Source organism: Lycium barbarum, chromosome 7 (genome assembly GCF_019175385.1).
Source record: "Lycium barbarum isolate Lr01 chromosome 7, ASM1917538v2, whole genome shotgun sequence".
In the NCBI taxonomy this organism is placed as follows: Eukaryota; Viridiplantae; Streptophyta; class Magnoliopsida; order Solanales; family Solanaceae; genus Lycium; species Lycium barbarum.
The window spans coordinates 39,686,935-39,702,326 of NC_083343.1; the positions used below are offsets into that span (position 1 = coordinate 39,686,935).

A 15,392-nucleotide genomic window follows, 5' to 3' on the forward strand; every position below is an offset into this window, starting at 1 on the left:
CAGAAGGAACAAACTACATAATGTGGTAGTAAAGCTTAATATGGCAAAAACATGTGATAGAGTCTCATGGATTTATTTGACTAAGGTACTAAGACAGTTTGGTTTCTCTGAGGTGGTGATAGACATGGTCTGGAGGCTAGTCTCAAACAATTGGTATTCAGTGTTGATTAATGGACAATCACATGGATTTTTTCAGTCTTCAAGGGGTTTGAAACAAGGTGATCCACTATCTCCAACACTCTTCATTATAGCAGCAGAGGTTTTGGCCAGAAATTTGAACAATTTACATTATGATCCTCTTTTTAAGAGGTATGGCATGCCAAAGTAGAGTCCATAGATAAACTACTTATCATATGCAGATGACACAATTCTCTTTTATTCAACTGATCCTGTTTCTTTGAAGAAAATGATAAAGGTACTAAGGAATTATGAGAAGGTTTTAGGCCAGCTAGTTAATAATGAAAAAATCTCCTTCTATCTGCATGAGAAAGTTCCAACAAACATAGTTAGTAGAGTAAAGAGGAAAACTGGGATGAGGAAAGACTCTTCTCATTTACATATCTGGGGTGTCCAGTAAGAAGGAAGATTGTGTATTATGAGAATCTTATCAAAAAAATGATGAATAGGGTGAGTCTTGGCAAAACGGGTTGTTGTCTTTTGGAGGAAGGTACATTTTAATAGTACATGTTCTGCAAACTATGCCTATATATTTACTATCTGCTATGAATCCATTAAAAGGGGTTATAGAGCAACTTCATAAGATTTTTGCCAAGTTCTTCTGGAGTAATACTACAGGGGTAAAAAGAAAGCATTGGGTTGGATGGGAGAAAATTTGTCTGCCAAAAGAGAAGGGGGTCTTGGCTTCAAATCCCTTCATGACATTTCAAAAGCTCTCTTTTCTAAGCTTTGGTGGAACTTCAAAACATCCATATCTCTATGGGGTGCATCATGGCCAACAAATACTATAAGAAGTTACATCCTGTTATTGCTCAAGATTGAGGTACATCACATGCATGGAAGAAGATGGTGAATGTTAGAGAGGATATTGAACATAACATATGGTGGCAGTTAAAATCAGGTACTTCTAGTTTTTGGTTTGATAACTGGACTAAACAAGGTGCATTGTATTTAGCGGATAATGATCATGCCAGAGATGAATAAATAGAGGTTAAGGAGTTTATAGATGGTGGAGAATGGAATTAGCAGAAACTACTAGCTGTATTCTCTGAAGATACAGTTGATTATATTCAGGGAAACATCAGTCCTACATTGATGGATGTTGATAATGATAAGGCTTGGTGGATGGGGGAAAATAATGGTAAATTGTAACGACCCGTTTTGTCGTTACTGTTATTCTTTCGTTTTTGCTCTCGTTGACCCGTTCATAAGTCTCGATAGAACTATTTCGACCCGAGAAGATAGTTGGCATAACTTTCTAGGCATCATTTTGAGCTTTGGAATGTTTTCTAGAAAAATTTGGCTTTAAACGAAAACCGTTTGACTGAAAGTTGACTTTTGGGTGAACGGATTTCTTTTGAAAACCCGTCAATTTCGAGAGATCCGGATGACCATTTATGATTGATTGGTGGGTTTAGTTCGGTTTCTTATGCACTTGGGTGCATTTTGGGACTTGGTTTGGGAATGGTTATTGAGGTTTGGGAGTTGACTTAGTCAACGGTGTCTCCGTTGGTAATTTTGAGTGCACGAATGAGTTCATAGCGCGTGTTTACCTATATCTACATATTTGGTTCCAAAATCGGGTTCCGGATGAGCTTTCGGAGTCCCGGGGCGAAAAACCAAAAAACCGGGGCATCTGGTGTCTGGTGACCGCTACAGCGGGCCCCTTACCACTGTAGCGGCACTGTTATAGCGTCCTTATGGCCGCTGCAGCGGTTTGACCGCTGTAGCGGTAGTGGTTTCCGTTGTGGCGGTCACGCAGAAAACTGAATTCGGGTCCAATATCAAAACCCTCATATCTCCCTCATTTTAAGTTCAAATGAGGCGATTCAAAAGCCAAAATTCAAGGACATTCATGAGGAATCCAATTCTTCCATCCAATCAGCATTTTTATGTCATCTTGTCACAAAAATCGAGGAAAAACATAGACTATGTCGGATTTGGACCTCATTTACGATACTTTCTCTCTTGGAAGCTTGGGGATGAATGGATTCTTGGTTATTTCTCAAGATTGTTCTTATGGGTAAGGTATAAATCTCATGCTTAATAGTTTTTGTTAATTAATCCATCATTTTAGTTTTGTAAAACCCTTCCTCTTCCAATAATATCTATGCAAAACCTAGGGTTCTTCAACCCAAAATTGGGATTTTTCATGAAAGAGTTCTAAAAATGAATAGGCTTACTATATTGTGAATAAATTATATTAATGTTTCTATTTATGCTAGCTAATGATATATCTAGGCTTGTTAACCAATAATTTTCCATTCTAGAGTTGAAATTCTTGAATCAAAGTTAGGGTTCTTAGACCCAAATTTGGGGGTTTTCTTAACAATGATGATTTTAAGAATTAATTGAGTATTCCTATGAATTAAGTAATGAGTTTTTCCCTTTTGGTATTGGATTTGGTATTTTGGTCATAAAATTTTCGTTTTGCCCTTGAGACCCGTTTTTCCTAAATTAAGGGTTGGAATTTGACCCGAATAGAAAGTAGCCAATATGGGTGTCATTATTCATGATTTCTTACATAGAATTCATATGTGATAGAATTTGGTTATTTGGATATGCTTCGAAAGACAAGGCAACGTGTGGGTTCTTGGCACCTGTTCGCAGCAAGTTATGGCTTCCCTTTTGGTGACTCCGATTAGTTTCATATATTCGTGTATTAAAAGGAACGGAGAATGCATGTATAGAAATTGGAGATTTGGGATGGAATCTTAGGATAGTATTGTTGTGTGAATTGTGTGTTCGGGCTTGTGGCCTGTAGATTCTTTAGGTTGTTTGATGTGGTTTTTCGTTAATATCGGTGGATATATGTGACTTGGAAGTAGTGGGTGAACCCTATTGTTGTGTCTAATGATGAGAAATTCTCGTAATATGTGATTATTATGTTATGCCATTACTAGTGAATCTAGTGGATAAATTGGAGGATAAAATACACCCACGATTGTGATTGAGTTCTAAAACGAGTTGTGACGAATGCTTGTAAGTGTAAGGTGAGATTTCTTATTCTAAACTAATAGGCTAATTTAAGGAAGTGGTAATAATGTAAATTGACCTGTTGTGTGTTGGGACTAGCTACCCCGTTGTGTTGTGCTTGATAATTCTATTGTGTTGGCTCGATGCTATGAGTTGTTGATAGAGATTAGACCTCGCTCTCCGTCTTGATATTGATATATTGTCTGCATACCCACGTTTGGTATTGTGATTAGATATATTGTTGACATACCCACGGTTCGTATTGTGATTAGATATATTGTTGGCATACCCACTGTTGGTATTGTGATATTGGTATATAGTTGGCATACCCACTGTTGGTATTGTGATATGATACATTGTTGGCGTACCCCATTGTTGGTACTTGTGATACTAAACTTGATTGTTGATACTTGATATAGCATTGCACACATTCTCACACATTCATGGTGCATGGCCGATAACCGGTGATGATCCGGTATCGTTGATTGAGTAACTGAATTTGATAAATTCCATATTTTAGTGATTGTAAAAAGGACGATGTCCGAAGATCCATTCAAGAATAGTTGATTTTATGAAACTGATGTTTGAGAAACTCTTTTACTGAGTGATTGTGAGAAGGCCGATGTCCGAGGTTTAATTTCGGAATCGTTGATATGCACATTGCATACATTTCCTCATATTCATGATGTATGGCCAATATCCGGTAATCATCCGGTATCATTGATTGAGTGAAACTAATATTTTGATAAACTCATTTGAGTGATTGTGAGGAGGCCGATGTCCGATGGTTATATTCGGGCATCGTTGTTGCATGGCCAATTCCGATATTATCCCGGAATCATTTGTTAGTGCATGGACTCCGCAGGTCTCCCAGAGTGGTGCCGATGAGACTCCCCATGTGAGCAATTAGCCAGGGTCTCGTCTGACTATTTGGCAACGATCTGGGATGGGTGGCACTCAAACTTCGCGAGTCACACTAGGTTGTGCTACCGAGACGTCGATATTTTCGTCCGGAGTACATGTGTACACCTCATTTGCATGGCATTTCATCCATACATCTTGCATTGCATTGCATTATGGCTTGTTTGAGATGATTTGGTATTTACCTGTGATGATTGGATTCAGATTGATTAATTCAGACTTGGCACATTTGGGATTAGATGCTTTACTTAGGCAGTGACGTGTACTTGGATCTGGATTTATTGATTGAACTTGTTGAGGTATCCTATAGACCGTCTGTAAGATTAGTTATATATTTGGTCTCTATGTGATTTAGGATAACGAATGTCTTGATGATGAGTTAACTACTAGACTGAAACGGTTGATTTAATGATATATGAGTTCCGATATCGTTGTGAGCTTGACTGGTCAATTATTAGAGTGAAATTAATGCTTAAGGGTATTGATTTACAGTGTGTGGTAGATCGCCGTATGACTTGATTGGGTTGTTATCATGTTTATCTGTGAATTCTTTACTGATATGTGTTACTAACCATTGTCGGCCTATGATACTTACTCAGTACGTGTGGTTGTACTGATATTGCACTTGCTACACCCTTTTTGGGGTGTAGATTTGTTTCAGGTGATTGATCGAAGCATATGCAAAAATACGCAGTGCTTATCTGGAAGACCTCCTCCCATTTCATTTCGGGACGGAGATTGGGTCTTAGAATGTAGTGGTAATTCTGAAATCATTAGTCCCTCTTGTACTAGTCGAGACCAGGTCATGCGAAGTGGATCGAGTCTGTATGTGTTACATCGTTGTAATTATAAATCTTGAGTTTATTGAATATATTATAAAGTTTCCTCTGAATTTCTAAGTATCTATTGATTTAAATTAATCGCCTTTACTTGATTGATTTGTAATCAATGAGAGGGTTCGCCTACCGAGGTGGGAAAGGTAGGTGTTATACCTCAGAAATTTCCCCGTGAACGTACAGTGAAAAGTTGCAGAATTGCATTTTGGCCAATCGGTCGTAAAATGGAATACGGACCGTAAAGTAATATACGGCCCGTACACTGCCATATCGTATTCCAACTTGCAAAATTTCAACTTTCTGTCAAATGTTTCAAATGGTTAAAAACGACTTGGAATACGAACCGTAAAATGAAATACGGCCCGTAAATTGAGTCGTAAATCGCCATTATCTCCAGCAAGCCTTTCTGGTTTTGATATGCTTAAATACGACCACGATATACGGCCCGTAAACTGGAATACGGACCGTAAAGTGGGTTTACGACCACTGTGCACTTCAGTCACTGTTCATTCCGGAATAGATTTTAAGTCATTAAAAAGAGACCTAAGCTCATTCAATTCATTTCATCTTCACGATATTTCTCTCTAGAAACTTCTAGAATACTCTCTACTCTTCAACTACAAGAGAAATCAAAGGGAAATCAAGATCAACAACACATAATCCATGAATCAAAGTGTATGAAACCCAAGTAAAGTTCATCTTCCTCAAAGAAAACCAAAAGAGAGGAGATAGGGTTTTGGTGCTAGAGGAGAAACTCCACTCTAGGCTTGTTCCACCATCATCTAAGGTAAGTTTTATGACTTCGTTATGTTGTTTAAGGTATTGGAAAGCTAAGATTCTTAAATGGTAGGAAAACATAGAAGATGGGTCTTACATGGATGAATAGTGTCTCAATTGAATGGTAGTTGAATGGAATCATGAATGTTGATGTGCTATGACTATGAATACGTTATAAATGACATTTAGACCATGAAATAAGTGTTATATACGAGAAAACGCGATAATGAGTTATAAGTATAAGTGTGGAGAAATAAGAGAGAAATGGTGGATTGTCGTAAATGTCTATGAATGACGATTGTTGATTGCAATATTGTGAAGCGTTGTTGTAAATGTTTGGGAGTTTAAATAGGACATGGGAAAAGTAGTAGAAACAAAGGGAATGCTGCCCAATTTTCCCTAGAAATAACGATACGTTCTTATAGTCGATTAACTAATGTTAATACGAATTCTCTCGTGAAGGTAGCGACGTGACATTGAAGGAGAACAAGTGAACGATAGATAGCTAAATGACAAAGGTATGTGAGGATAGTCCCTTCTTTCTAATGGCATGAATCCTATAGTGTAACTCCATTCTTATCCATGAGCCTATGTCCATAATTAGCTACACAAGGTAATGAGTTAAAGTCTATGGATTCTAATGATATTATTTATCGCTTACACTCACCTTATATGCTAATTTATTCAAGGTGAGGCAGAATGTCCATGATTGTTCCATAATGTAATCGGGGGATAACGACCTTACGTCACCCCGATAGAGTATGTTTGATCTTGATCCTTATGTATGTATTATGATAAGCTAAGCATATTATGATGAGCATATGATGATATTACTATTACAGCACGCTTATTTGGCCGGGCAGTCACCGCCAAGGTAGGCAGCTATATGATACACGTGGCCAAATGGCATGGGCAGACACCACTAGTGGGCGGCATGAGCTAATACCCCGAACGCGGGAAGCCTGGACGCAGGCTCATACTATGATTATCACACCGATTCGATATGGACAGGCAGTTTATACATGGTACATATATGATATGATGATGAGCATGAGTAAGACAGCATGACTTGTTTTTCTTATACTTGACAGTTAGATTCTGATGTTCCATATGAGTATCTTCTTTACATCATTGCCTTATTTTGTTGTTTATGCCTCTCATACTCAGTACAATATTCGTACTGACGTCCGTTTTCTTTGGACGTTGTGTTCATGCCCACAGGTAGACAGGGAGGAGAGCTCGATCCAGATCCGTAGTAGCTGTCAGCTGATTGGAAGCCCTCCATTGTTCCGGAGGTGCTTGTGATTATTCTTTTGTGTATATATAGCCATGTATATGTATTTTTGGGCACGACGGGGTCTTGTCCCGTCCCCATGTTCAGCACTCCAGTAGAGGCTCGTAGATACGCAGTGCGGGTTAAATGGTCCCACGAGATCGCTATTGTGTATATATATATATATATATATATATATATATATATTATTTTGATGGCCTAAGATGTACATGAACGTATTTTATGTTTCCATACGAAATATGATTTTCCTACGCTGTGAGTATAAAGATGATAAAAAGAGCCTTAAATGAGTAACATGAGCGAAAGAATGAACGGTGCTCGGCGGTTAGCCCCGGGTACTCGTCGCGGCCCCTAGCTCGGTCGTGACAAAAGTTGTATCAGAGCAGTTCAGTCCTAGGAAGTGTCTACGAGCCGTGTCTAGTAGAGTCTTGTTTATGGTGTGTTGCGCGCCACATCAATAAACAAGGGGCTACAGGTGTCACGACCCAGCCCCGTGGGCCGCGACTGGCACCCTACTTGGGTACCCAGACCAAACCGCACATATTCATTGCCAAATCCAAACTTATTTCAGAATTTCATAAAAGTCATATCAAACATAGGTTGTATCAAAATATGTCTTAAGCGGTCGCCAAATCAAAATGTCATATCGGATCCAAACTGAGCGGCGGAATAGACATCGCCGGCCAAAAGTGCAAACAAAAGCATAAGGGCCATTTAGGGCCACCATAACAAACGGACCGCTTTAAGACCAAAAAAACAAAATCGAACAAACATACATAGGACCCTCGCCCCACATATATGACTACAGGCCTCTACGAACTCAAAACAAAGACATATGGCGAGACAGGGCCCCGCCGTACCCAAATAGTCAAATGTACAAAAACATATCCATAGCAGCAGGTATATATACCAAAGGTGGACTCCGGATCAAAGGGAGTGCTCCGAGACAGCAGAAAGTGAAGCCTACAGTGGAGGATCACCAATAACTGTACCTGCGGGCATGAAACGCAGCCCCCGAAGAAAGGGGGTCAGTACGAAATATGTACTAAGTATGTAAAGCACGGAGTACAGAAATATGAGCCAAAACTGAAAGCATATCAGATACAAAGCAGAGTACAAATCGGTATGTCAAAATCCGTATCAAAATCATATACCTATACATAATGCAGACGAAATCATGCAAACGCTCAAGAACGTGGTCGCCACTCCGACGCTGGCGCCACACACAGCATAACACCAGAAGGTTTCAAATCTCCGTACATCCCCGAACACAAACACAAACATAGGTGAGCGTATCGCATCACCAGCCATATCACAGCATAACTCCAAACGGAACCCGGCCCTATGGCGAAGCCTCGGGAACCGCAACACAGCATACGGCTGAATTATCATAAGGCGCACGAATCATAACCGGCCCGGGAACCGGTGAACGAAGTCATAATAAGGCACGAGCGGAGTCGTGAGCAAACAAATGCAATTCATATTTCAAAATAGCCTTTCAAAACTTAGTAATCTCATAAGTCATTTCATAGTACAAAATACTCGAATACTTAGTCGATACAAAGTTTCATTTCACAAAATGGTTCCAAAATAGTACGTATGGCTCAAAACGTAACTTAGCATATCATAATATTCAAAACATATTTCGTAGGAGGAAGTTCCAAAACCGAAAGTACCATATCAAACTTTATTAAAAAAGACAGCCCAATAAGACAAATAGAGCGTCTCGGGGTTAGCGGGCCCACCTCGAGTCAAATTGAGGTGGCGAACATAATTTACGAACACTTATAGGCCAAAAGGTCATACATAATCATTACCAAGTGACCCGATCACATTTCGATAGGTTTCGGACATTTAGTTGCATTCTAGCCAAAATAGAGCCTTTCGGCTTCAATTGAATTGAATGAATAGTAACTTTTCTGTGGATCGGGTTTCGAGGAGCAGAAATGCTCCGGAGGTTCCAATATTCACCTAACATACTAAGACATGCCAAACGAAGAAGTGGGAAGCTTTACATACCTTATAGACGTCTTATGCTCTCCTTAAAATCAAATCCCGTTTCGTCCGAAATCTGCAAATGGTCAAAGTTACCAATTTGAGATTCTTAGGCTTAAAAATGCCATTAACTTCATTTTTGTCTACCGAAATTTCGGCAGCACTTCCCCTATAAATCTAACGTCCCCGAGACTTAGCTCGGCTCAAAATACATCAACAACAACAGCCCACACATCATCAAACAACACAAATCATAATCTAATCACTCTAGCTTCAAAGTTCTACCTTACTACACAAGTTGCCAACTCTCATTCAACTTCACAATTCCAAACTTATGCCCACATTATTATATTCATTCACTCATTCAAGATTATTCAATCACCTCCCAATCAAGTTCCAAACCCTATACAAAATTTCCCGAAGTTCACTACTTTCTATATTCTATCAAAAACGTCAAAAGTTACGACGAACATTCTAACTTGCATTGTTTCATTCAAAATTCATTAACATCAATCATAAGTCACATTTAAGGCCTTTAGCATCATAGATATACAATGATATACACAAATATACCAAAGGTATATACTTTCCGATAATGCCCCGAAATCATTTTCCAACCCAAACTTATTATTCTCATATTCATCATCCATCAAAATCATTACAACATACGTCGGAAGCATCCATACCATTTTCACACAATATTCATAAGGTATGCAAACATTCAAACTTTCCATTAAGCCACTACTTTTCCAATTTTTCCTAACCTTCAACATACAAGTTCATTATACATTTCCATCTTCCAAATTCATCCACAATAATCATAATTTTCCTCTTGATACTTTCATCTCCATTTTTACATAAACCATAACAAAGTTGTATGTTTTCCTACAACAACTTAATAACCATTAAGTTCCTTCACTCTCCTCACATAATCCATGATTAACACAACCAAAATATTAATTCAAATCAGTCCATCAATTTCAATTAAAACAGCCCCTCACCCATAAATTTCAACAAAACAACAAACGGGTTTATAATGCTGTTTTCTCCGTTCTAATTCGTTAAAACTCTAAATAAACACTTTAATAACATAAAAGGAATTTTATAAATACCTTATCGGAAGATCCACCACGAATATTTCATCCCCCAAGACCAATATTTATCTCAAATTGAAGGCAACGCAACGTACAATGTTTTTCTCTTCATGAGCTTCGGGATTCGGAGCTCGGATTTTGATCAAAATGGCTTCCTTAGCCTTGAAGTTTTCTCTCTCTCTCTCTAATGTTCTTGGAAGATATTATCTGAAAATGATCAGCCCTCACATAATTTTTCCTTATATTTATGACGTTAATGGGCCTCATGGGCCGAATGTGAATGTTGGATCGGGTCACCATTTTCTGCCCCGCCAGCCCAACTTGCATCGTCCATATCTGCTTATCCAGATATCTTTTTGACGAGCGGTTTGTTGCATTGGAAACTAGACTCGATGAACTTAATTTTAGGCTTTTGAAACACCTTAAAACTCCTCATATACTAGGAGATATGCCTCCAACAATATGGGCTAAAAATCTGGTCCGAGATTTTTCTGGAGTTGTTCGGATTCATTTCGTTCAGATTCGTTTAACTTCTAATCCTCTTCCGACCCTCGTGTAACCTCTTATACATGCATATACATAGTCATATACATACATAACAATCCATACACATCTCGAAGGGTCCGGAGAATCACAATAACCTTAAACGTAACTGGAGAACTTATGAAGCTTCGACGAAACTCCAATCGCAAAAATATATTCATTTCTTTTATCCATCTTCTATAACATTACTAATAATCTCAAATACTTTAGGTTACGATGTCACCTCGGGATACTTAAGGCAACCATATATATATAACGATATTCTTACTAACTCGATTAACTTTCCTTGAACTTTCTTAACTCATTTTTTTCTTGTCTTAATTAAAATAGCACAGACTCTTACGGGGTGTAACATCCTCCCCCTCTTTAAAACATTCGTCCTCGAATGTTAAATTGACCTCATGGGGCGTCATACCATTTCGGGAGGGTTCCTTTCATAATCGTCCTTCGTGGACTTTCCGACATGGCTTCTTTACCAGCATGATGGGGTAATTCTTCACATCACTGATTCAAATGCCTTCATAATGTATTTTCTCATACCCCACATAATTATCGGACCATAAACTATATTCTCGTAGCAGACGAATGCTTTTCAGACATTATAAGTAATCGTCACTTCTTGGTACACTTCTGAGTTTCTTACCACATTATCGTAATCCCACTTCATACCAGACACCTCATACCAAACAGATTCAGAACTAGGACCGGACGCGTAGAAGCATATCGGACGGATTCATAGTCAACATCAGAGGTACGGAAGTATATCAGACAAATCTGAGATCGGAGTCAGACATACAAGATCATATCGGACAGATTCGAAATCAGAATCAAATGTACAGAAATGTATCATACAGAGTCGTGATCAAAGTCAGACAGACAGAAATGTATCAGATAGAGTCGTAATTAAAATCAGACATACGGAGATGTATCAGACAGACGCGTGATCAAGATCAGACGTACAGAGGCGTAATAGGCAGAGCCTTATCAGAATCGGAAGTGCAGAAGTATAACAGATAGAATCTGAATTAGAGTCAGATCACTCCTATTAAGGCTCCAGTGATTTTTTTTTAAAAAAAAATTCCTTATTGGTGAACTTGTTTGCCAAGTTATCATATAAATCGTCTTGCGTGTCGCTTATCGACTCTTTCGGAGATTTCCCCTTATTCACACTTCTTATTTTTCACCTTTCCTACTATTCTTCATCTATCACAACCTTAGTTGCCGGGACTCGGCTCTTGATCCATATGGGCACCAAACGAAAATCATACACACACACATACAGATATATTTACTAGTATCTTACTGGCGAACGTCTCTGACTGTTATTCAAATCCGCTCAATTTCGCGAGCGGTGTTGCACCTTTTCTTTTTGCCCATTTAGTCCGCCTTGTTCTGCGTGACTCCTGTAAGGGCACTAAATTACTCCACACATTCTATTTTCCTTTTGGTTACCCCAAATTTCCATTTATATCTATCATACTTACTCTTGTGCAAAATTTTACATTACTTCCCAGGGGGGTCACCCATCCCAGAATTGCTCTGGCTTGAGCACGCTTAACCCCGAAACTTTCATGCATTTTGACGCGTTAGGGCTGATATAATTTCGTCAATTGCCCTGCAGGACCTTTGTCACATAATTTTAGGGCAAATCGGGGTCTTAGCAAATTTTTGGAAAATTTTTGTAGCGGATCCCACCCCCGGCTAAGTTGCACAATTACCATATTGCCTTTCTGAATCTCCGATATTCACTTTCATACACATATACATACAATTACAGACAGGCCACAGATTTAAGTCTTCGTCCCACGAATTCCGTCTCCAAATAGTCGGTGAAATCTGATAAAATATCACCATAAGGTGCTCTCCAACCACCGACAGAAGAAAACTAAATTCCGACAAGTATCGCGGAACCTGTTTGTACTTACTTTATATATATTTACTTCCATATCTCTGGAAAAAACAAATTTGGGCAGAGGTTCCTCTGTATTTCTTACTATCCGAAACCTGTACACAAGAAATACCAACCATGCCTCACAGGGCCAACACATATACGCATATATATACATCATATCATGTCGTCTCGTAGCCACACGGGGCTAACAATTACAGATAAAATTATACAGATGTCGAGGCTTACCTCACATGCCCAACTCGAACAACATCGGAGGCTCCTTCCTGTTCACTTTTCTGTTCAATCTTCAACCTTATATTTCTACCACACTTCAAACAACTTCTCCGACACACAGCTTTCATATTATTGCTTACCTGAGTACTGTGCAGCCTCCAATATCATCAGCCATTGCCTTCTGTCGATGCCGTCCTTTGGCTGAAATTAAAAGTTAGTCGAAAGGAATTCATATCCTACAGCTGGCTCTATCGCATGATCTAAGATTCAAAGAAGGGTAACATCCTAGATGCCCTGTAGCTTCCTGTTTATAGATGTGGTGCACAACACATCGATAAACAAGACTCTACTAGACACGGCCTGTAGACATTCCGAGGACAAACTGCTCTGATACCACTTTTGTCACGACCCAGCCCCGTGGGCCGCGACTGGCACCCTACTTGGGTACCCAGACCAAACCGCACATATTCATTGCCAAATCCAAACTTATTTCAGAATTTCATAAAAGTCATATCAAACATAGGTTGTATCAAAATATGTCTTAAGCGGTCGCCAAATCAAAATGTCATATCGGATCCAAACTGAGCGGCGGAATAGACATCGCCGGCCAAAAGTGCAAACATAAGCATAAGGGCCATTTAGGGCCACCATAACAAACGGACCGCTTTAAGACCAAAAAAACAAAATCGAACAAACATACATAGGACCCTCGCCCCACATATATGACTACAGGCCTCTACGAACTCAAAACAAAGACATATGGCGAGACAGGGCCCCGCCGTACCCAAATAGTCAAATGTACAAAGACATATCCATAGCAGCAGGTATATATACCAAAGGTGGACTCCGGATCAAAGGGAGTGCTCCGAGACAGCAGAAAGTGAAGCCTACAGTGGAGGATCACCAATAACTGTACCTGCGGGCATGAAACGCAGCCCCCGAAGAAAGGGGGTCAGTACGAAATATGTACTAAGTATGTAAAGCACGGAGTACAGAAATATGAGCCAAAACTGAAAGCATATCAGATACAAAGCAGAGTACAAATCGGTATGTCAAAATCCGTATCAAAATCATATACCTATACATAATGCAGACGAAATCATGCAAACGCTCAAGAACGTGGTCGCCACTCCGACGCTGGCGCCACACACAGCATAACACCAGAAGGTTTCAAATCTCCGTACATCCCCGAACACAAACACAAACATAGGTGAGCGTATCGCATCACCAGCCATATCACAGCATAACTCCAAACGGAACCCGGCCCTATGGCGAAGCCTCGGGAACCGCAACACAGCATACGGCTGAATTATCATAAGGCGCACGAATCATAACCGGCCCGGGAACCGGTGAACGAAGTCATAATAAGGCACGAGCGGAGTCGTGAGCAAACAAATGCAATTCATATTTCAAAATAGCCTTTCAAAACTTAGTAATCTCATAAGTCATTTCATAGTACAAAATACTCGAATACTTAGTCGATACAAAGTTTCATTTCACAAAATGGTTCCAAAATAGTACGTATGGCTCAAAACGTAACTTAGCATATCATAATATTCAAAACATATTTCGTAGGAGGAAGTTCCAAAACCGAAAGTACCATATCAAACTTTATTAAAAAAGACAGCCCAATAAGACAAATAGAGCGTCTCGGGGTTAGCGGGCCCACCTCGAGTCAAATTGAGGTGGCGAACATAATTTACGAACACTTATAGGCCAAAAGGTCATACATAATCATTACCAAGTGACCCGATCACATTTCGATAGGTTTCGGACATTTAGTTGCATTCTAGCCAAAATAGAGCCTTTCGGCTTCAATTGAATTGAATGAATAGTAACTTTTCTGTGGATCGGGTTTCGAGGAGCAGAAATGCTCCGGAGGTTCCAATATTCACCTAACATACTAAGACATGCCAAACGAAGAAGTGGGAAGCTTTACATACCTTATAGACGTCTTATGCTCTCCTTAAAATCAAATCCCGTTTCGTCCGAAATCTGCAAATGGTCAAAGTTACCAATTTGAGATTCTTAGGCTTAAAAATGCCATTAACTTCATTTTTGTCTACCGAAATTTCGGCAGCACTTCCCCTATAAATCTAACGTCCCCGAGACTTAGCTCGGCTCAAAATACATCAACAACAACAGCCCACACATCATCAAACAACACAAATCATAATCTAATCACTCTAGCTTCAAAGTTCTACCTTACTACACAAGTTGCCAACTCTCATTCAACTTCACAATTCCAAACTTATGCCCACATTATTATATTCATTCACTCATTCAAGATTATTCAATCACCTCCCAATCAAGTTCCAAACCCTATACAAAATTTCCCGAAGTTCACTACTTTCTATATTCTATCAAAAACGTCAAAAGTTACGACGAACATTCTAACTTGCATTGTTTCATTCAAAATTCATTAACATCAATCATAAGTCACATTTAAGGCCTTTAGCATCATAGATATACAATGATATACACAAATATACCAAAGGTATATACTTTCCGATAATGCCCCGAAATCATTTTCCAACCCAAACTTATTATTCTCATATTCATCATCCATCAAAATCATTACAACATACGTCGGAAGCATCCATACCATTTTCACACAATATTCATAAGGTATGCAAACATTCAAACTTTCCATT

The 15,392-nt window shown here is 39.2% G+C and overlaps 2 long non-coding RNA genes across 2 annotated transcripts; both read right to left on the minus strand.

Moving 5' to 3' along the window:
* Positions 1-7,868: 7,868 nt before the first annotated feature.
* Positions 7,869-9,179, minus strand: LOC132602243 (uncharacterized). The gene is made up of 3 exons (XR_009567681.1): positions 9,001-9,179; positions 8,136-8,361; positions 7,869-7,973 (listed from the first exon to the last, which is right to left on the minus strand). It is a non-coding gene; the product is annotated as an uncharacterized LOC132602243 (long non-coding RNA).
* Positions 9,180-13,217: 4,038 nt separating this feature from the next.
* LOC132602244 (uncharacterized) lies at positions 13,218-14,860 on the minus strand. Its single transcript, XR_009567682.1, has 3 exons — positions 14,682-14,860; positions 13,817-14,042; positions 13,218-13,654 (listed from the first exon to the last, which is right to left on the minus strand). It is a non-coding gene; the product is annotated as an uncharacterized LOC132602244 (long non-coding RNA).
* Positions 14,861-15,392: the final 532 nt, after the last annotated feature.